Source organism: Amphiura filiformis, chromosome 1 (assembly GCF_039555335.1).
Source record: "Amphiura filiformis chromosome 1, Afil_fr2py, whole genome shotgun sequence".
NCBI lineage: Eukaryota > Metazoa > Echinodermata > Ophiuroidea > Amphilepidida > Amphiuridae > Amphiura > Amphiura filiformis.
This window is the reverse complement of record NC_092628.1, coordinates 45,503,324-45,525,635: the sequence shown is the minus strand read 5'-3', so window position 1 is coordinate 45,525,635 and position 22,312 is coordinate 45,503,324. Positions and strand designations below refer to the sequence as shown.

At 38.7% G+C, this 22,312-nt stretch overlaps 7 pseudogenes; all 7 read right to left on the bottom strand.

The window, feature by feature from the left end:
- Positions 1–2,539: 2,539 nt before the first annotated feature.
- LOC140169855 (5S ribosomal RNA) lies at positions 2,540–2,653 on the bottom strand (annotated as a pseudogene).
- Positions 2,654–5,205: 2,552 nt separating this feature from the next.
- LOC140169849 (5S ribosomal RNA) lies at positions 5,206–5,319 on the bottom strand (annotated as a pseudogene).
- Positions 5,320–7,839: 2,520 nt separating this feature from the next.
- LOC140169970 (5S ribosomal RNA) lies at positions 7,840–7,949 on the bottom strand (annotated as a pseudogene).
- A 2,523-nt stretch (positions 7,950–10,472) lies between these two features.
- On the bottom strand, positions 10,473–10,582 carry LOC140169965 (5S ribosomal RNA; annotated as a pseudogene).
- Positions 10,583–13,476: 2,894 nt separating this feature from the next.
- LOC140169975 (5S ribosomal RNA) lies at positions 13,477–13,586 on the bottom strand (annotated as a pseudogene).
- Positions 13,587–16,973: 3,387 nt separating this feature from the next.
- On the bottom strand, positions 16,974–17,083 carry LOC140169958 (5S ribosomal RNA; annotated as a pseudogene).
- Positions 17,084–19,661: 2,578 nt separating this feature from the next.
- LOC140169982 (5S ribosomal RNA) lies at positions 19,662–19,771 on the bottom strand (annotated as a pseudogene).
- Between the last annotated feature and the right edge of the window lie 2,541 nt (positions 19,772–22,312).

The window sequence follows — 22,312 nt, the reverse complement described above, 5'->3', positions numbered from 1 at the left end:
ATCTGAAGCTGCGATTTAAGCTTACTCTTAGCTTAGCATTGACTTGGTTGGTTGCTCACCTTTCCCCAATCGTTTCTATATTAATCGTGCAATAATTTATTTCTCCTCATGAAACTTACGACTATAAACTCTAATCAAATTGTGCATTGTTCTAATAACATCCCAGTCTTCTCATTTTTCGGAACTATAATAAATCACGGGTTGCACGTCCGGTCAGCGTAAGTTTACAAATTCAGTGCCACTTTTACAAGGTAAACTGGTCGTCTTTGGCAAGATGCAGCCGATTTACTACCGGTAACCGAGTCATATAATACTAGTACCACTAGCAATTCAACTCGCTGATAGATGTATACAGTGTATAGGCTTATTCGGCACTTCGGTACCATTTGTCTCGAGCTATCTTCAGTAGATAGCAAAAATTAACATAAGATTACATCAAAAATCAGCCGGCTGATCTTGCGCGCGTCTACTAGATGTGTAGGTCTATTGATCATTGATGAAGTAGTGCATTGCTCACATTGATTGTAGGCCTATGCGTGATATAATATGTTATTTGATGTCTAAAATAAACTTGTTAATTAACCATTTACTACTACTAGTACTACTAATAAAAACGGGAATAAAATGCAGTAGACAAAATATTATATTATAGAATGTCCCACCGTAACATTTGTAGCTGTTCCCCTGGTAAGTTGTGTGTTTCTTGTCAGGGAGAGCTCATACATATACCTCTGCGAACTCAGTGCACACAAGAAATGTCTTAATGCAGATAGGTGTTGTCAACATGCTTTATACTGTTCCACTTCTGCAAGGATAATCTATTCTAGCGTTCTACTTTAATTATATTAATCCAACTGAAGTGTACTGGAAGATGAGCAATAACAAAGCCTCAATTGATGTGAATATTTTAATGTCAACAAAGTACCCTTTATGATAAGAGTTGTGCCCACAGGGCCAAAAATGTGCAACTTGTCAGGGGGGACAGCTACTTACCAAAAGTGGGTTAACCAAGAGTTTCCCTTGTGTGGAAGGCAAATATTGAATTACAGATACATACATGAATGAATGAACGAATGAATGATAGAATGAATGAATGAATGATAACCATATAATCAAATAAATCGATCTAAAATAAAATTAAATTAAATTAAATTAAATTAAATTAAATTAAATTAAATTAAACTTAAAGAAGTTAAAATTCAAACAACATTTTGCAACTCATAACACCAACACCCCATTGAAATAGGGCCTACACACAAACAAAGAAATAAACAAACAAACAAAAGTCGTCATTTTACATTTTGGAGAAGCACAGATTAATGTCAACATGGGATACGGTTTTTGTTTGCACCTGAATAGCATTGCAGGACGTGAGCCATCATCAAGCACGTCGATGTCAGGGCGCGGTATGCGCGTGAAAAAATGGTTTAAGTTTACGCGTACGCATTACACACGCGATACGCATATCATTGACAATATTGTCGCCTGACAACAAATCAAAACAATCGCGGACAGCAGTTTGTTGATACGTATTTTTTAATTACGGTACTTGTCCTGTTCAACTTCTAGCAAGAGTTTTGAAGAAACTGAGATTTTTCCGTGTCATCTATTTACGTTTTTATTTTACCAAAGAAACTGTGTCTTATTGCTCTATTTTGTGAAAAGGAGGAATTTCTACTTGGAAATGCCTGAGATCTTAAGCACCCGCTCTCACTGTCAGTCTTTCTACCACGCCGAAGGTCTACACCATAAAAATAGTAAGTTTCAGTAGTATAATTTGTTGATTTGTTTTTAATCGGTAAAATTGCAAATTGACACAGATTTTCAGTTGTGAATAATGCTCATTTATTCATTCAAAACGTTGTTGGTCGCAGGCGGCGAGTGGCATGATGGTCGGAGAGAGCTGGCAAAACCGCTCGGTCATATGGCATTTTCCATATACTCGGTTAGTTTTGTGGGGTTCATTATCGAGCCCCAAAGGTTTTGGCTTGTAGGCCTATTTATATTATTTATTAACATAGGCCTATTTGTTTGTGACATTTCAAGCGTTTTAAAATTTCAAAATACTCCCATTCAATTGCACGGTTGACGATGGAAATTTACTGAATTTAGAGAATGCACGGCGCATACCACCTGGTTGGTCGCCCATCCATATAGCAGCTGACCATGTCAGTGGCGTGGCCAGCAATTTTTCAGAGGGTGGGCGAAGTGGGGGGGGGGGCAACTTTCGAAGGGGGCAAACTTTGGCGATAATACAAAAGCCTAAAAATCTCAAATATCTGGGCGGCCATCATCCCACGCAGGCAGGGGCTTCTCACAGAGGGGGGCTTTGGCTACGCCACTGATGTTGGTGCTATGTGGTGGCCCTCTGTTAGCCATTAATCATGCCGGTGTGCTCCAGAAGCTTCCAGAAACTTCAATAAAAAAAACTCATATTCTGAATAAAGCTGCTTTGTAGATCGAAAAATTACATCACAGGAGTAGAGGAAACAAACTTCAACACGAGTAAAAAAATAAAAAAGAAGGATTAGAATGCAAAAGTCTACAGCACCCGGTATTCCCAGGCGGTCTCCCATTATTAACCGGGTCCTACGTTGCTTAACTTCGGTGATCGGACGAGAACCGGTGTATTCGACGTGGTATGGCCGTAGACATCTGAAGCTGCGATTTAAGCTTACTCATAGCTTAGCATTGACTTGGTTGGTTGCTCACCTTTCCCCCAATCGTTTCTATATTAATCGTGCAATAATTTATTTCTCCTCATGAAACTTACGACTATAAACTCTAATCAAATTGTGCATTGTTCTAATAACATCCCAGTCTTTTCATTTTTAGGAACTATAATAAATCACGGGTTGCACGTCCGGTCAGCGTAAGTTTACAAATTCAGTGCCACTTTTACAAGGTAAACTGGTCGTCTTTGGCAAGATGCAGCCGATTTACTACCGGTAACCGAGTCATATAATACTAGTACCACTAGCAATTCAACTCGCTGATAGATGTATACAGTGTATAGGCTTATTCGGCACTTCGGTACCATTTGTCTCGAGCTATCTTCAGTAGATAGCAAAAATTAACATAAGATTACATCAAAAATCAGCCGGCTGATCTTGCGCGCGTCTACTAGATGTGTAGGTCTATTGATCATTGATGAAGTAGTGCATTGCTCACATTGATTGTAGGCCTATGCGTGATATAATATGTTATTTGATGTCTAAAATAAACTTGTTAATTAACCATTTACTACTACTAGTACTACTAATAAAAACGGGAATAAAATGCAGTAGACAAAATATTATATTATAGAATGTCCCACCGTAACATTTGTAGCTGTTCCCCTGGTAAGTTGTGTGTTTCTTGTCAGGAGAGCTCATACATATACCTCTGCGAACTCAGTGCACACAAGAAATGTCTTAATGCAGATAGGTGTTGTCAACATGCTTTATACTGTTCCACTTCTGCAAGGATAATCTATTCTAGCGTTCTACTTTAATTATATTAATCCAACTGAAGTGTACTGGAAGATGAGCAATAACAAAGCCTCAATTGATGTGAATATTTTAATGTCAACAAAGTACCCTTTATGATAAGAGTGGTGCCCACAGGATAAAAATGTGCAACTTGTCAGGGGGACAGCTACTTACCAAAAGTGGGTTAACCAAGAGTTTCCCTTGTGTGGAAGGCAAATATTGAATTACAGATACATACATGAATGAATGAACGAATGAATGATAGAATGAATGAATGAATGATAACCATATAATCAAATAAATCGATCTAAAATAAAATAAAATTAAATTAAATTAAATTAAATTAAATTAAATTAAATTAAATTAAATTAAATTAAACTTAAAGAAGTTAAAATTCAAACAACATTTTGCAACTCATAACACCAACACCCCATTGAAATAGGGCCTACACACAAACAAAGAAATAAACAAACAAACAAAAGTCGTCATTTTACATTTTGGAGAAGCACAGATTAATGTCAACATGGGATACGGTTTTTGTTTGCACCTGAATAGCATTGCAGGACGTGAGCCATCATCAAGCACGTCGATGTCAGGGCGCGGTATGCGCGTGAAAAAATGGTTTAAGTTTACGCGTACGCATTACACACGCGATACGCATATCATTGACAATATTGTCGCCTGACAACAAATCAAAACAATCGCGGACAGCAGTTTGTTGATACGTATTTTTTAATTACGGTACTTGTCCTGTTCAACTTCTAGCAAGAGTTTTGAAGAAACTGAGATTTTTCCGTGTCATCTATTTACGTTTTTATTTTACCAAAGAAACTGTGTCTTATTGCTCTATTTTGTGAAAAGGAGGAATTTCTACTTGGAAATGCCTGAGATCTTAAGCACCCGCTCTCACTGTCAGTCTTTCTACCACGCCGAAGGTCTACACCATAAAAATAGTAAGTTTCAGTAGTATAATTTGTTGATTTGTTTTTAATCGGTAAAATTGCAAATTGACACAGATTTTCAGTTGTGAATAATGCTCATTTATTCATTCAAAACGTTGTTGGTCGCAGGCGGCGAGTGGCATGATGGTCGGAGAGAGCTGGCAAAACCGCTCGGTCGTATGGCATTTTCCATATACTCGGTTAGTTTTGTGGGGTTCATTATCGAGCCCCAAAGGTTTTGGCTTGTAGGCCTATTTATATTATTTATTAACATAGGCCTATTTGTTTGTGACATTTCAAGCGTTTTAAAATTTCAAAATACTCCCATTCAATTGCACGGTTGACGATGGAAATTTACTGAATTTAGAGAATGCACGGCGCATACCACCTGGTTGGTCGCCCATCCATATAGCAGCTGACCATGTCAGTGGCGTGGCCAGCAATTTTTCAGAGGGTGGGCGAAGTGGGGGGGCAACTTTCGAAGGGGCAAACTTTGACGAAAATACAAAAGCCTAAAAATCTCAAATATCTGGGCGGCCAACATCCCACGCAGGCAGGGGGCTTCTCACAGAGGGGGGGGCTTTGGCTACGCCACTGATGTTGGTGCTATGTGGTGGCCCTCTGTTAGCCATTAATCATGCCGGTGTGCTCCAGAAGCTTCCAGAAACTTCAATAAAAAAAAAACTCATATTCTGAATAAAGCTGCTTTGTAGATCGAAAAATTACATCACAGGAGTAGAGGAAACAAACTTCAACACGAGTAAAAAAAAAAAAAAGAAGGATTAGAATGCAAAAGTCTACAGCACCCGGTATTCCCAGGCGGTCTCCCATTATTAACCGGGTCCTACGTTGCTTAACTTCGGTGATCGGACGAGAACCGGTGTATTCGACGTGGTATGGCCGTAGACATCTGAAGCTGCGATTTAAGCTTACTCATAGCTTAGCATTGACTTGGTTGGTTGCTCACCTTTCCCCACTCGTTTCTATATTAATCGTGCAATAATTTATTTCTCCTCATGAAACTTACGACTATAAACTCTAATCAAATTGTGCATTGTTCTAATAACATCCCAGTCTTTTCATTTTTAGGAACTATAATAAATCACGGGTTGCACGTCCGGTCAGCGTAAGTTTACAAATTCAGTGCCACTTTTACAAGGTAAACTGGTCGTCTTTGGCAAGATGCAGCCGATTTACTACCGGTAACCGAGTCATATAATACTAGTACCACTAGCAATTCAACTCGCTGATAGATGTATACAGTGTATAGGCTTATTCGGCACTTCGGTACCATTTGTCTCGAGCTATCTTCAGTAGATAGCAAAAATTAACATAAGATTACATCAAAAATCAGTCGGCTGATCTTGCGCGTCTACTAGATGTGTAGGTCTATTGATCATTGATGAAGTAGTGCATTGCTCACATTGATTGTAGGCCTATGCGTGATATAATATGTTATTTGATGTCTAAAATAAACTTGTTAATTAACCATTTACTACTACTAGTACTACTAATAAAAACGGGAATAAAATGCAGTAGACAAAATATTATATTATAGAATGTCCCACCGTAACATTTGTAGCTGTTCCCCTGGTAAGTTGTGTGTTTCTTGTCAGGAGAGCTCATACATATACCTCTGCGAACTCAGTGCACACAAGAAATGTCTTAATGCAGATAGGTGTTGTCAACATGCTTTATACTGTTCCACTTCTGCAAGGATAATCTATTCTAGCGTTCTACTTTAATTATATTAATCCAACTGAAGTGTACTGGAAGATGAGCAATAACAAAGCCTCAATTGATGTGAATATTTTAATGTCAACAAAGTACCCTTTATGATAAGAGTGGTGCCCACAGGGCCAAAAATGTGCAACTTGTCAGGGGGACAGCTACTTACCAAAAGTGGGTTAACCAAGAGTTTCCCTTGTGTGGAAGGCAAATATTGAATTACAGATACATACATGAATGAATGAACGAATGAATGATAGAATGAATGAATGAATGATAACCATATAATCAAATAAATCGATCTAAAATAAAATAAAATTAAATTAAATTAAATTAAATTAAATTAAACTTAAAGAAGTTAAAATTCAAACAACATTTTGCAACTCATAACACCAACACCCCATTGAAATAGGGCCTACACACAAACAAAGAAATAAACAAACAAACAAAAGTCGTCATTTTACATTTTGGAGAAGCACAGATTAATGTCAACATGGGATACGGTTTTTTTTTTGCACCTGAATAGCATTGCAGGACGTGAGCCATCATCAAGCACGTCGATGTCAGGGGCGGTATGCGCGTGAAAAAATGGTTTAAGTTTACGCGTACGCATTACACACGCGATACGCATATCATTGACAATATTGTCGCCTGACAACAAATCAAAACAATCGCGGACAGCAGTTTGTTGATACGTAGTTTTGAATTACGGTACTTGTCCTGTTCAACTTCTAGCAAGAGTTTTGAAGAAACTGAGATTTTTCCGTGTCATCTATTTACGTTTTTATTTTACCAAAGAAACTGTGTCTTATTGCTCTATTTTGTGAAAAGGAGGAATTTCTACTTGGAAATGCCTGAGATATTAAGCACCCGCTCTCACTGTCAGTCTTTCTACCACGCCGAAGGTCTACACCATAAAAATAGTAAGTTTCAGTAGTATAATTTGTTGATTTGTTTTTAATCGGTAAAATTGCAAATTGACACAGATTTTCAGTTGTGAATAATGCTCATTTATTCATTCAAAACGTTGTTGGTCGCAGGCGGCGAGTGGCATGATGGTCGGAGAGAGCTGGCAAAACCGCTCGGTCGTATGGCATTTTCCATATACTCGGTTAGTTTTGTGGGGTTCATTATCGAGCCCCAAAGGTTTTGGCTTGTAGGCCTATTTATATTATTTATTAACATAGGCCTATTTGTTTGTGACATTTCAAGCGTTTTAAAATGTCAAAATACTCCCATTCAATTGCACGGTTGACGATGGAAATTTACTGAATTTAGAGAATGCACGGCGCATACCACCTGGTTGGTCGCCCATCCATATAGCAGCTGACCATGTCAGTGGCGTGGCCAGCAATTTTTCAGAGGGTGGGCGAAGTGGGGGGCAACTTTCGAAGGGGGCAAACTTTGACGAAAATACAAAAGCCTAAAAATCTCAAATATCTGGGCGGCCATCATCCCACGCAGGCAGGGGGCTTCTCACAGAGGGGGGCTTTGGCTACGCCACTGATGTTGGTGCTATGTGGTGGCCCTCTGTTAGCCATTAATCATGCCGGTGTGCTCCAGAAGCTTCCAGAAACTTCAATAAAAAAAAACTCATATTCTGAATAAAGCTGCTTTGTAGATCGAAAAATTACATCACAGGAGTAGAGGAAACAAACTTCAACACGAGTAAAAAATAAAAAAGAAGGATTAGAATGCAAAGTCTACAGCACCCGGTATTCCCAGGCGGTAATTACTAACCGGGTCCTACGTTGCTTAACTTCGGTGATCGGACGAGAACCGGTGTATTCGACGTTGTATGGCCGTAGACATCTGAAGCTGCGATTTAAGCTTACTCATAGCTTAGCATTGACTTGGTTGGTTGCTCACCTTTCCCCCAATCGTTTCTATATTAATCGTGCAATAATTTATTTCTCCTCATGAAACTTACGACTATAAACTCTAATCAAATTGTGCATTGTTCTAATAACATCCCAGTCTTTTCATTTTTAGGAACTATAATAAATCACGGGTTGCACGTCCGGTCAGCGTAAGTTTACAAATTCAGTGCCACTTTTACAAGGTAAACTGGTCGTCTTTGGCAAGATGCAGCCGATTTACTACCGGTAACCGAGTCATATAATACTAGTACCACTAGCAATTCAACTCGCTGATAGATGTATACAGTGTATAGGCTTATTCGGCACTTCGGTACCATTTGTCTCGAGCTATCTTCAGTAGATAGCAAAAATTAACATAAGATTACATCAAAAATCAGTCGGCTGATCTTGCGCGCGTCTACTAGATGTGTAGGTCTATTGATCATTGATGAAGTAGTGCATTGCTCACATTGATTGTAGGCCTATGCGTGATATAATATGTTATTTGATGTCTAAAATAAACTTGTTAATTAACCATTTACTACTACTAGTACTACTAATAAAAACGGGAATAAAATGCAGTAGACAAAATATTATATTATAGAATGTCCCACCGTAACATTTGTAGCTGTTCCCCTGGTAAGTTGTGTGTTTCTTGTCAGGAGAGCTCATACATATACCTCTGCGAACTCAGTGCACACAAGAAATGTCTTAATGCAGATAGGTGTTGTCAACATGCTTTATACTGTTCCACTTCTGCAAGGATAATCTATTCTAGCGTTCTACTTTAATTATATTAATCCAACTGAAGTGTACTGGAAGATGAGCAATAACAAAGCCTCAATTGATGTGAATATTTTAATGTCAACAAAGTACCCTTTATGATAAGAGTGGTGCCCACAGGGATAAAAATGTGCAACTTGTCAGGGGGACAGCTACTTACCAAAAGTGGGTTAACCAAGAGTTTCCCTTGTGTGGAAGGCAAATATTGAATTACAGATACATACATGAATGAATGAACGAATGAATGATAGAATGAATGAATGAATGATAACCATATAATCAAATAAATCGATCTAAAATAAAATAAAATAAAATTAAATTAAATTAAATTAAATTAAACTTAAAGAAGTTAAAATTCAAACAACATTTTGCAACTCATAACACCAACACCCCATTGAAATAGGGCCTACACACAAACAAAGAAATAAACAAACAAACAAAAGTCGTCATTTTACATTTTGGAGAAGCACAGATTAATGTCAACATGGGATACGGTTTTTGTTTGCACCTGAATAGCATTGCAGGACGTGAGCCATCATCAAGCACGTCGATGTCAGGGCGCGGTATGCGCGTGAAAAAATGGTTTAAGTTTACGCGTACGCATTACACACGCGATACGCATATCATTGACAATATTGTCGCCTGACAACAAATCAAAACAATCGCGGACAGCAGTTTGTTGATACGTATTTTTTAATTACGGTACTTGTCCTGTTCAACTTCTAGCAAGAGTTTTGAAGAAACTGAGATTTTTCCGTGTCATCTATTTACGTTTTATTTTACCAAAGAAACTGTGTCTTATTGCTCTATTTTGTGAAAAGGAGGAATTTCTACTTGGAAATGCCTGAGATATTAAGCACCCGCTCTCACTGTCAGTCTTTCTACCACGCCGAAGGTCTACACCATAAAAATAGTAAGTTTCAGTAGTATAATTTGTTGATTTGTTTTAATCGGTAAAATTGCAAATTGACACAGATTTTCAGTTGTGAATAATGCTCATTTATTCATTCAAAACGTTGTTGGTCGCAGGCGGCGAGTGGCATGATGGTCGGAGAGAGCTGGCAAAACCGCTCGGTCGTATGGCATTTTCCATATACTCGGTTAGTTTTGTGGGGTTCATTATCGAGCCCCAAAGGTTTTGGCTTGTAGGCCTATTTATATTATTTATTAACATAGGCCTATTTGTTTGTGACATTTCAAGCGTTTTAAAATGTCAAAATACTCCCATTCAATTGCACGGTTGACGATGGAAATTTACTGAATTTAGAGAATGCACGGCGCATACCACCTGGTTGGTCGCCCATCCATATAGCAGCTGACCATGTCAGTGGCGTGGCCAGCAATTTTTCAGAGGGTGGGCGAAGTGGGGGGGCAACTTTCGAAGGGGCAAACTTTGACGAAAATACAAAAGCCTAAAATCTCAAATATCTGGGCGGCCATCATCCCACGCAGGCAGGGGGCTTCTCACAGAGGGGGGGCTTTGGCTACGCCACTGATGTTGGTGCTATGTGGTGGCCCTCTGTTAGCCATTAATCATGCCGGTGTGCTCCAGAAGCTTCCAGAAACTTCAATAAAAAAAAAACTCATATTCTGAATAAAGCTGCTTTGTAGATCGAAAAATTACATCACAGGAGTAGAGGAAACAAACTTCAACACGAGTAAAAAATAAAAAAGAAGGATTAGAATGCAAAAGTCTACAGCACCCGGTATTCCCAGGCGGTAATTACTAACCGGGTCCTACGTTGCTTAACTTCGGTGATCGGACGAGAACCGGTGTATTCGACGTTGTATGGCCGTAGACATCTGAAGCTGCGATTTAAGCTTACTCATAGCTTAGCATTGACTTGGTTGGTTGCTCACCTTTCCCCCAATCGTTTCTATATTAATCGTGCAATAATTTATTTCTCCTCATGAAACTTACGACTATAAACTCTAATCAAATTGTGCATTGTTCTAATAACATCCCAGTCTTTTCATTTTAGGAACTATAATAAATCACGGGTTGCACGTCCGGTCAGCGTAAGTTTACAAATTCAGTGCCACTTTTACAAGGTAAACTGGTCGTCTTTGGCAAGATGCAGCCGATTTACTACCGGTAACCGAGTCATATAATACTAGTACCACTAGCAATTCAACTCGCTGATAGATGTATACAGTGTATAGGCTTATTCGGCACTTCGGTACCATTTGTCTCGAGCTATCTTCAGTAGATAGCAAAAATTAACATCAGATTACATCAAAAATCAGCCGGCTGATCTTGCGCGCGTCTACTAGATGTGTAGGTCTATTGATCATTGATGAAGTAGTGCATTGCTCACATTGATTGTAGGCCTATGCGTGATATAATATGTTATTTGATGTCTAAAATAAACTTGTTAATTAACCATTTACTACTACTAGTACTACTAATAAAAACGGGAATAAAATGCAGTAGACAAAATATTATATTATAGAATGTCCCACCGTAACATTTGTAGCTGTTCCCCTGGTAAGTTGTGTGTTTCTTGTCAGGAGAGCTCATACATATACCTCTGCGAACTCAGTGCACACAAGAAATGTCTTAATGCAGATAGGTGTTGTCAACATGCTTTATACTGTTCCACTTCTGCAAGGATAATCTATTCTAGCGTTCTACTTTAATTATATTAATCCAACTGAAGTGTACTGGAAGATGAGCAATAACAAAGCCTCAATTGATGTGAATATTTTAATGTCAACAAAGTACCCTTTATGATAAGAGTGGTGCCCACAGGACTAAAAATGTGCAACTTGTCAGGGGGACAGCTACTTACCAAAAGTGGGTTAACCAAGAGTTTCCCTTGTGTGGAAGGCAAATATTGAATTACAGATACATACATGAATGAATGAACGAATGAATGATAGAATGAATGAATGAATGAATGAATGATAACCATATAATCAAATAAATCGATCTAAAATAAAATAAAATAAAATAAAATAAAATAAAATAAAATTAAATTAAATTAAATTAAATTAAATTAAATTAAATTAAATTAAACTTAAAGAAGTTAAAATTCAAACAACATTTTGCAACTCATAACACCAACACCCCATTGAAATAGGGCCTACACACAAACAAAGAAATAAACAAACAAACAAAAGTCGTCATTTTACATTTTGGAGAAGCACAGATTAATGTCAACATGGGATACGGTTTTTTGTTTGCACCTGAATAGCATTGCAGGACGTGAGCCATCATCAAGCACGTCGATGTCAGGGCGCGGTATGCCCAGACAAACGAGAACCTAGACCAATGACTTTTACTCGCGTAGTGAAGCCGACACTGCTTAGCAACGAATTTGACAAGGACGCATACCCGGACGCAAACAAGCAGACATGTTCGCGTCTATGGAACATGTTGCATTTGACGCGGTGATAACGGCGCAGTAATCACGCAAACGAGCGCGTCAAACATGTATGCGATATTTCTCCGCGCCTAGTAACCCCGTCAATCCGTCAATATCACCTTGGATACGGGGCTTCACCTCCCGCTGTGGTAAAGGATGGGCAGTAATAGGTCTAGGTGGTATGTCTATGGCGGTATGCGCGTGAAAAAATGGTTTAAGTTTACGCGTACGCATTACACACGCGATACGCATATCATTGACAATATTGTCGCCTGACAACAAATCAAAACAATCGCGGACAGCAGTTTGTTGATACGTATTTTTAATTACGGTACTTGTCCTGTTCAACTTCTAGAGAGTTTTGAAGAAACTGAGATTTTTCCGTGTCATCTATTTACGTTTTTATTTTACCAAAGAAACTGTGTCTTATTGCTCTATTTTGTGAAAAGGAGGAATTTCTACTTGGAAATGCCTGAGATCTTAAGCACCCGCTCTCACTGTCAGTCTTTCTACCACGCCGAAGGTCTACACCATAAAAATAGTAAGTTTCAGTAGTATAATTTGTTGATTTGTTTTTAATCGGTAAAATTGCAAATTGACACAGATTTTCAGTTGTGAATAATGCTCATTTATTCATTCAAAACGTTGTTGGTCGCAGGCGGCGAGTGGCATGATGGTCGGAGAGAGCTGGCAAAACCGCTCGGTCGTATGGCATTTTCCATATACTCGGTTAGTTTTGTGGGGTTCATTATCGAGCCCCAAAGGTTTTGGCTTGTAGGCCTATTTATATTATTTATTAACATAGGCCTATTTGTTTGTGACATTTCAAGCGTTTTAAAATTTCAAAATACTCCCATTCAATTGCACGGTTGACGATGGAAATTTACTGAATTTAGAGAATGCACGGCGCATACCACCTGGTTGGTCGCCCATCCATATAGCAGCTGACCATGTCAGTGGCGTGGCCAGCAATTTTTCAGAGGGTGGGCGAAGTGGGGGGGGGGGGCAACTTTCAAAGGGGGGAAACTTTGGAGAAAATACAAAAGCCTAAAAACCTCAAATATCTGGGCGGCCATCATCCCACGCAGGCAGGGGGCTTCTCACAGAGGGGGGGCTTTGGCTACGCCACTGATGTTGGTGCTATGTGGTGGCCCTCTGTTAGCCATTAATCATGCCGGTGTGCTCCAGAAGCTTCCAGAAACTTCAATAAAAAAACAACTCATATTCTGAATAAAGCTGCTTTGTAGATCGAAAAATTACATCACAGGAGTAGAGGAAACAAACTTCAACACGAGTAAAAAATAAAAAAGAAGGATTAGAATGCAAAAGTCTACAGCACCCGGTATTCACAGGCGGTAATTACTAACCGGGTCCAACGTTGCTTAACTTCGGTGATCGGACGAGAACCGGTGTATTCGACGTTGTATGGCCGTAGACATCTGAAGCTGCGATTTAAGCTTACTCATAGCTTAGCATTGACTTGGTTGGTTGCTCACCTTTCCCCCAATCGTTTCTATATTAATCGTGCAATAATTTATTTCTCCTCATGAAACTTACGACTATAAACTCTAATCAAATTGTGCATTGTTCTAATAACATCCCAGTCTTTTCATTTTAGGAACTATAATAAATCACGGGTTGCACGTCCGGTCAGCGTAAGTTTACAAATTCAGTGCCACTTTTACAAGGTAAACTGGTCGTCTTTGGCAAGATGCAGCCGATTTACTACCGGTAACCGAGTCATATAATACTAGTACCACTAGCAATTCAACTCGCTGATAGATGTATACAGTGTATAGGCTTATTCGGCACTTCGGTACCATTTGTCTCGAGCTATCTTCAGTAGATAGCAAAAATTAACATCAGATTACATCAAAAATCAGCCGGCTGATCTTGCGCGCGTCTACTAGATGTGTAGGTCTATTGATCATTGATGAAGTAGTGCATTGCTCACATTGATTGTAGGCCTATGCGTGATATAATATGTTATTTGATGTCTAAAATAAACTTGTTAATTAACCATTTACTACTACTAGTACTACTAATAAAAACGGGAATAAAATGCAGTAGACAAAATATTATATTATAGAATGTCCCACCGTAACATTTGTAGCTGTTCCCCTGGTAAGTTGTGTGTTTCTTGTCAGGAGAGCTCATACATATACCTCTGCGAACTCAGTGCACACAAGAAATGTCTTAATGCAGATAGGTGTTGTCAACATGCTTTATACTGTTCCACTTCTGCAAGGATAATCTATTCTAGCGTTCGACTTTAATTATATTAATCCAACTGAAGTGTACTGGAAGATGAGCAATAACAAAGCCTCAATTGATGTGAATATTTTAATGTCAACAAAGTACCCTTTATGATAAGAGTGGTGCCCACAGGGAATAAAAATGTGCAACTTGTCAGGGGGACAGCTACTTACCAAAAGTGGGTTAACCAAGAGTTTCCCTTGTGTGGAAGGCAAATATTGAATTACAGATACATACATGAATGAATGAACGAATGAATGATAGAATGAATGAATGAATGAATGAATGATAACCATATAATCAAATAAATCGATCTAAAATAAAATAAAATAAAATTAAATTAAATTAAATTAAATTAAATTAAATTAAATTAAACTTAAAGAAGTTAAAATTCAAACAACATTTTGCAACTCATAACACCAACACCCCATTGAAATAGGGCCTACACACAAACAAAGAAATAAACAAAGAAACAAAAGTCGTCATTTTACATTTTGGAGAAGCACAGATTAATGTCAACATGGGATACGGTTTTTTGTTTGCACCTGAATAGCATTGCAGGACGTGAGCCATCATCAAGCACGTCGATGTCAGGGCGCGGTATGCGCGTGAAAAAATGGTTTAAGTTTACGCGTACGCATTACACACGCGATACGCATATCATTGACAATATTGTCGCCTGACAACAAATCAAAACAATCGCGGACAGCAGTTTGTTGGTACGTATTTTTTAATTACGGTACTTGTCCTGTTCAACTTCTAGCAAGAGTTTTGAAGAAACTGAGATTTTTCCGTGTCATCTATTTACGTTTTTATTTTACCAAAGAAACTGTGTCTTATTGCTCTATTTTGTGAAAAGGAGGAATTTCTACTTGGAAATGCTTGAGATCTTAAGCACCCGCTCTCACTGTCAGTCTTTCTACCACGCCGAAGGTCTACACCATAAAAATAGTAAGTTTCAGTAGTATAATTTGTTGATTTGTTTTAATCGGTAAAATTGCAAATTGACACAGATTTTCAGTTGTGAATAATGCTCATTTATTCATTCAAAACGTTGTTGGTCGCAGGCGGCGAGTGGCATGATGGTCGGAGAGAGCTGGCAAAACCGCTCGGTCGTATGGCATTTTCCATATACTCGGTTAGTTTTGTGGGGTTCATTATCGAGCCCCAAAGGTTTTGGCTTGTAGGCCTATTTATATTATTTATTAACATAGGCCTATTTGTTTGTGACATTTCAAGCGTTTTAAAATGTCAAAATACTCCCATTCAATTGCACGGTTGACGATGGAAATTTACTGAATTTAGAGAATGCACTGCGCATACCACCTGGTTGGTCGCCCATCCATATAGCAGCTGACCATGTCAGTGGCGTGGCCAGCAATTTTTCAGAGGGTGGGCGAAGTGGGGGGGGCAACTTTCGAAGGGGCAAACTTTGACGAAAATACAAAAGCCTAAAAATCTCAAATATCTGGGCGGCCATCATCCCACGCAGGCAGGGGGCTTCTCACAGAGGGGGGGCTTTGGCTACGCCACTGATGTTGGTGCTATGTGGTGGCCCTCTGTTAGCCATTAATCATGCCGGTGTGCTCCAGAAGCTTCCAGAAACTTCAATAAAAAAAACCTCATATCTTACTATAAATAGGGAAATGTTGTATGTATGTATAAACTTTATTTGGTTGAAAACGGTCAAGAATTGGCTGCAAAAACAGTGAAAATATGGGTAAAAACGGGGTTTTTGTTATGAAAATCGGTTACCAGCCTACGCGTCACTGCAGCTGGCCGGCAGCGCGTTGGCGCTGCGTGCGTAATGTGCATTACGCCAATGCGCGCGTAAACGGCGCAAAGCCACAAGACTTGCGAGCCAGAGACCAGTGGACATGATAATACGGAAAGAAGGAAAAATAAAGGACAAAAAGGTACATGGACGGGTCACGGGATACCGGGTGAACACGTCCGCAGACACGCTATGAGAGGACGTAATAAATACAGGAAAAAGATGTGTGTTGTATAAACAACATGAAGTGGTACAATAAAGAAAAATCAAATTAAAATGAGGACAAAAAGGTACGAGTAATTAGGCCAACGGGTTAAAGTAACTAAATGAAACGGGAACGAAACAAAGAAGGAAAGAAACTAATCAGGAAATGTAAGAAAAAAAGAAGCTAAAATAATGATAACAGAATTAAGTAAAAACATGGAAACGGGAAATCACAAGCAGCAAATAAAAGAAGATGCTAAAAGGGCAATGTAAGAAAGAACAGATTTATAATGGGAACGGGTTAAATAAATAAATAACATGCTAAGCAGAAGAAACTAAAAAAGAAAATGTAAGAAGAGACAGATTTAGATAAATAAAAATGTACCTTTTCAATGATTCTACCTGTTCAGTAATTCTTCCTGTTATAGTGAACGCTCCCATTTACTCATCTAGCGGGGACCCGCGCGAAGCGCGGGTATCCCGCTAGTTCTGAATAAAGCTGCTTTGTAGATCGAAAAATTACATCACAGGAGTAGAGGAAACAAACTTCAACACGAGTAAAAAATAAAAAAGAAGGATTAGAATGCAAAAGTCTACAGCACCCGGTATTCCCAGGCGGTAATTACTAACCGGGTCCTACGTTGCTTAACTTCGGTGATCGGACGAGAACCGGTGTATTCGACGTTGTATGGCCGTAGACATCTGAAGCTGCGATTTAAGCTTACTCATAGCTTAGCATTGACTTGGTTGGTTGCTCACCTTTCCCCCAATCGTTTCTATATTAATCGTGCAATAATTTATTTCTCCTCATGAAACTTACGACTATAAACTCTAATCAAATTGTGCATTGTTCTAATAACATCCCAGTCTTTTCATTTTTAGGAACTATAATAAATCACGGGTTGCACGTCCGGTCAGCGTAAGTTTACAAATTCAGTGCCACTTTTACAAGGTAAACTGGTCGTCTTTGGCAAGATGCAGCCGATTTACTACCGGTAACCGAGTCATATAATACTAGTACCACTAGCAATTCAACTCGCTGATAGATGTATACAGTGTATAGGCTTATTCGGCACTTCGGTACCATTTGTCTCGAGCTATCTTCAGTAGATAGCAAAAATTAACATCAGATTACATCAAAAATCAGCCGGCTGATCTTGCGCGCGTCTACTAGATGTGTAGGTCTATTGATCATTGATGAAGTAGTGCATTGCTCACATTGATTGTAGGCCTATGCGTGATATAATATGTTATTTGATGTCTAAAATAAACTTGTTAATTAACCATTTACTACTACTAGTACTACTAATAAAAACGGGAATAAAATGCAGTAGACAAAATATTATATTATAGAATGTCCCACCGTAACATTTGTAGCTGTTCCCCTGGTAAGTTGTGTGTTTCTTGTCAGGGAGAGCTCATACATATACCTCTGCGAACTCAGTGCACACAAGGAAGGTCTTCATGCAGATAGGTGTTGTCAACATGCTTGATACTGTTCCACTTCTGCAAGGATAATCTATTCTAGCGTTCTACTTTAATTATATTAATCCAACTGAAGTGTACTGGAAGATGAGCAATAACAAAGCCTCAATTGATGTGAATATTTTAATGTCAACAAAGTACCCTTTATGATAAGAGTGGTGCCCACAGGGCCAAAAATGTGCAACTTGTCAGGGGGACAGCTACTTACCAAAAGTGGGTTAACCAAGAGTTTCCCTTGTGTGGAAGGCAAATATTGAATTACAGATACATACATGAATGAATGAACGAATGAATGATAGAATGAATGAATGAATGAATGAATGAATGAATGAATGATAACCATATAATCAAATAAATCGATCTAAAATAAAATAAAATTAAATAAACTAAAATTAAATTAAATTAAATTAAATTAAATTAAATTAAATTAAATTAAACTTAAAGAAGTTAAAATTCAAACAACATTTTGCAACTCATAACACCAACACCCCATTGAAATAGGGCCTACACACAAACAAAGAAATAAACAAACAAACAAAAGTCGTCATTTTACATTTTGGAGAAGCACAGATTAATGTCAACATGGGATACGGTTTTTGTTTGCACCTGAATAGCATTGCAGGACGTGAGCCATCATCAAGCACGTCGATGTCAGGGCGCGGTATGCGCGTGAAAAAATGGTTTAAGTTTACGCGTACGCATTACACACGCGATACGCATATCATTGACAATATTGTCGCCTGACAACAAATCAAAACAATCGCGGACAGCAGTTTGTTGATACGTATTTTTAATTACGGTACTTGTCCTGTTCAACTTCTAGCAAGAGTTTTGAAGAAACTGAGATTTTTCCGTGTCATCTATTTACGTTTTTATTTTACCAAAGAAACTGTGTCTTATTGCTCTATTTTGTGAAAAGGAGGAATTTCTACTTGGAAATGCTTGAGATCTTAAGCACCCGCTCTCACTGTCAGTCTTTCTACCACGCCGAAGGTCTACACCATAAAAATAGTAAGTTTCAGTAGTATAATTTGTTGATTTGTTTTTAATCGGTAAAATTGCAAATTGACACAGATTTTCAGTTGTGAATAATGCTCATTTATTCATTCAAAACGTTGTTGGTCGCAGGCGGCGAGTGGCATGATGGTCGGAGAGAGCTGGCAAAACCGCTCGGTCGTATGGCATTTTCCATATACTCGGTTAGTTTTGTGGGGTTCATTATCGAGCCCCAAAGGTTTTGGCTTGTAGGCCTATTTATATTATTTATTAACATAGGCCTATTTGTTTGTGACATTTCAAGCGTTTTAAAATGTCAAAATACTCCCATTCAATTGCACGGTTGACGATGGAAATTTACTGAATTTAGAGAATGCACGGCGCATACCACCTGGTTGGTCGCCCATCCATATAGCAGCTGACCATGTCAGTGGCGTGGCCAGCAATTTTTCAGAGGGTGGGCGAAGTGGGGGGGGGGCAACTTTCGAAGGGGGCAAACTTTGACGAAAATACAAAAGCCTAAAAATCTCAAATATCTGGGCGGCCATCATCCCACGCAGGCAGGGGGCTTCTCACAGAGGGGGGGGCTTTGGCTACGCCACTGATGTTGGTGCTATGTGGTAGCCCTCTGTTAGCCATTAATCATGCCGGTGTGCTCCAGAAGCTTCCAGAAACTTCAATAAAAAAAAACTCATATTCTGAATAAAGCTGCTTTGTAGATCGAAAAATTACATCACAGGAGTAGAGGAAACAAACTTCAACACGAGTAAAAAATAAAAAGAAGGATTAGAATGCAAAGTCTACAGCACCCGGTATTCCCAGGCGGTAATTACTAACCGGGTCCTACGTTGCTTAACTTCGGTGATCGGACGTGAACCGGTGTATGCGACGTTGTATGGCCGTAGACATCTGAAGCTGCGATTTAAGCTTACTCATAGCTTAGCATTGACTTGGTTGGTTGCTCACCTTTCCCCAATCGTTTCTATATTAATCGTGCAATAATTTATTTCTCCTCATGAAACTTACGACTATAAACTCTAATCAAATTGTGCATTGTTCTAATAACATCCCAGTCTTTTCATTTTTAGGAACTATAATAAATCACGGGTTGCACGTCCGGTCAGCGTAAGTTTACAAATTCAGTGCCACTTTTACAAGGTAAACTGGTCGTCTTTGGCAAGATGCAGCCGATTTACTACCGGTAACCGAGTCATATAATACTAGTACCACTAGCAATTCAACTCGCTGATAGATGTATACAGTGTATAGGCTTATTCGGCACTTCGGTACCATTTGTCTCGAGCTATCTTCAGTAGATAGCAAAAATTAACATCAGATTACATCAAAAATCAGCCGGCTGATCTTGCGCGCGTCTACTAGATGTGTAGGTCTATTGATCATTGATGAAGTAGTGCATTGCTCACATTGATTGTAGGCCTATGCGTGATATAATATGTTATTTGATGTCTAAAATAAACTTGTTAATTAACCATTTACTACTACTAGTACTACTAATAAAAACGGGAATAAAATGCAGTAGACAAAATATTATATTATAGAATGTCCCACCGTAACATTTGTAGCTGTTCCCCTGGTAAGTTGTGTGTTTCTTGTCAGGGAGAGCTCATACATATACCTCTGCGAACTCAGTGCACACAAGAAATGTCTTAATGCAGATAGGTGTTGTCAACATGCTTTATACTGTTCCACTTCTGCAAGGATAATCTATTCTAGCGTTCTACTTTAATTATATTAATCCAACTGAAGTGTACTGCAAAGATGAGCAATAACAAAGCCTCAATTGATGTGAATATTTTAATGTCAACAAAGTACCCTTTATGATAAGAGTGGTGCCCACAGAATAAAAATGTGCAACTTGTCAGGGGGGACAGCTACTTACCAAAAGTGGGTTAACCAAGAGTTTCCCTTGTGTGGAAGGCAAATATTGAATTACAGATACATACATGAATGAATGAACGAATGAATGATAGAATGAATGAATGAATGAATGAATGATAACCATATAATCAAATAAATCGATCTAAAATAAAATTAAATTAAATTAAATTAAATTAAATTAAATTAAATTAAATTAAATTAAATTAAATTAAAGAAGTTAAAATTCAAACAACATTTTGCAACTCATAACACCAACACCCCATTGAAATAGGGCCTACACACAAACAAAGAAATAAACAAACAAACAAAAGTCGTCATTTTACATTTTGGAGAAGCACAGATTAATGTCAACATGGGATACGGTTTTTTGTTTGCACCTGAATAGCATTGCAGGACGTGAGCCATCATCAAGCACGTCGATGTCAGGGCGCGGTATGCGCGTGAAAAAATGGTTTAAGTTTACGCGTACGCATTACACACGCGATACGCATATCATTGACAATATTGTCGCCTGACAACAAATCAAAACAATCGCGGACAGCAGTTTGTTGATACGTATTTTTTAATTACGGTACTTGTCCTGTTCAACTTCTAGCAAGAGTTTTGAAGAAACTGAGATTTTTCCGTGTCATCTATTTACGTTTTTATTTTACCAAAGAAACTGTGTCTTATTGCTCTATTTTGTGAAAAGGAGGAATTTCTACTTGGAAATGCTTGAGATCTTAAGCACCCGCTCTCACTGTCAGTCTTTCTACCACGCCGAAGGTCTACACCATAAAAATAGTAAGTTTCAGTAGTATAATTTGTTGATTTGTTTTTAATCGGTAAAATTGCAAATTGACACAGATTTTCAGTTGTGAATAATGCTCATTTATTCATTCAAAACGTTGTTGGTCGCAGGCGGCGAGTGGCATGATGGTCGGAGAGAGCTGGCAAAACCGCTCGGTCGTATGGCATTTTCCATATACTCGGTTAGTTTTGTGGGGTTCATTATCGAGCCCCAAAGGTTTTGGCTTGTAGGCCTATTTATATTATTTATTAACATAGGCCTATTTGTTTGTGACATTTCAAGCGTTTTAAAATGTCAAAATACTCCCATTCAATTGCACGGTTGACGATGGAAATTTACTGAATTTAGAGAATGCACGGCGCATACCACCTGGTTGGTCGCCCATCCATATAGCAGCTGACCATGTCAGTGGCGTGGCCAGCAATTTTTCAGAGGGTGGGCGAAGTGGGGGGGCAACTTTCGAAGGGGCAAACTTTGACGAAAATACAAAAGCCTAAAAATCTCAAATATCTGGGCGGCCATCATCCCACGCAGGCAGGGGGCTTCTCACAGAGGGGGGGGGGGCTTTGGCTACGCCACTGATGTTGGTGCTATGTGGTAGCCCTCTGTTAGCCATTAATCATGCCGGTGTGCTCCAGAAGCTTCCAGAAACTTCAATAAAAAAAAACTCATATTCTGAATAAAGCTGCTTTGTAGATCGAAAAATTACATCACAGGAGTAGAGGAAACAAACTTCAACACGAGTAAAAAATAAAAAGA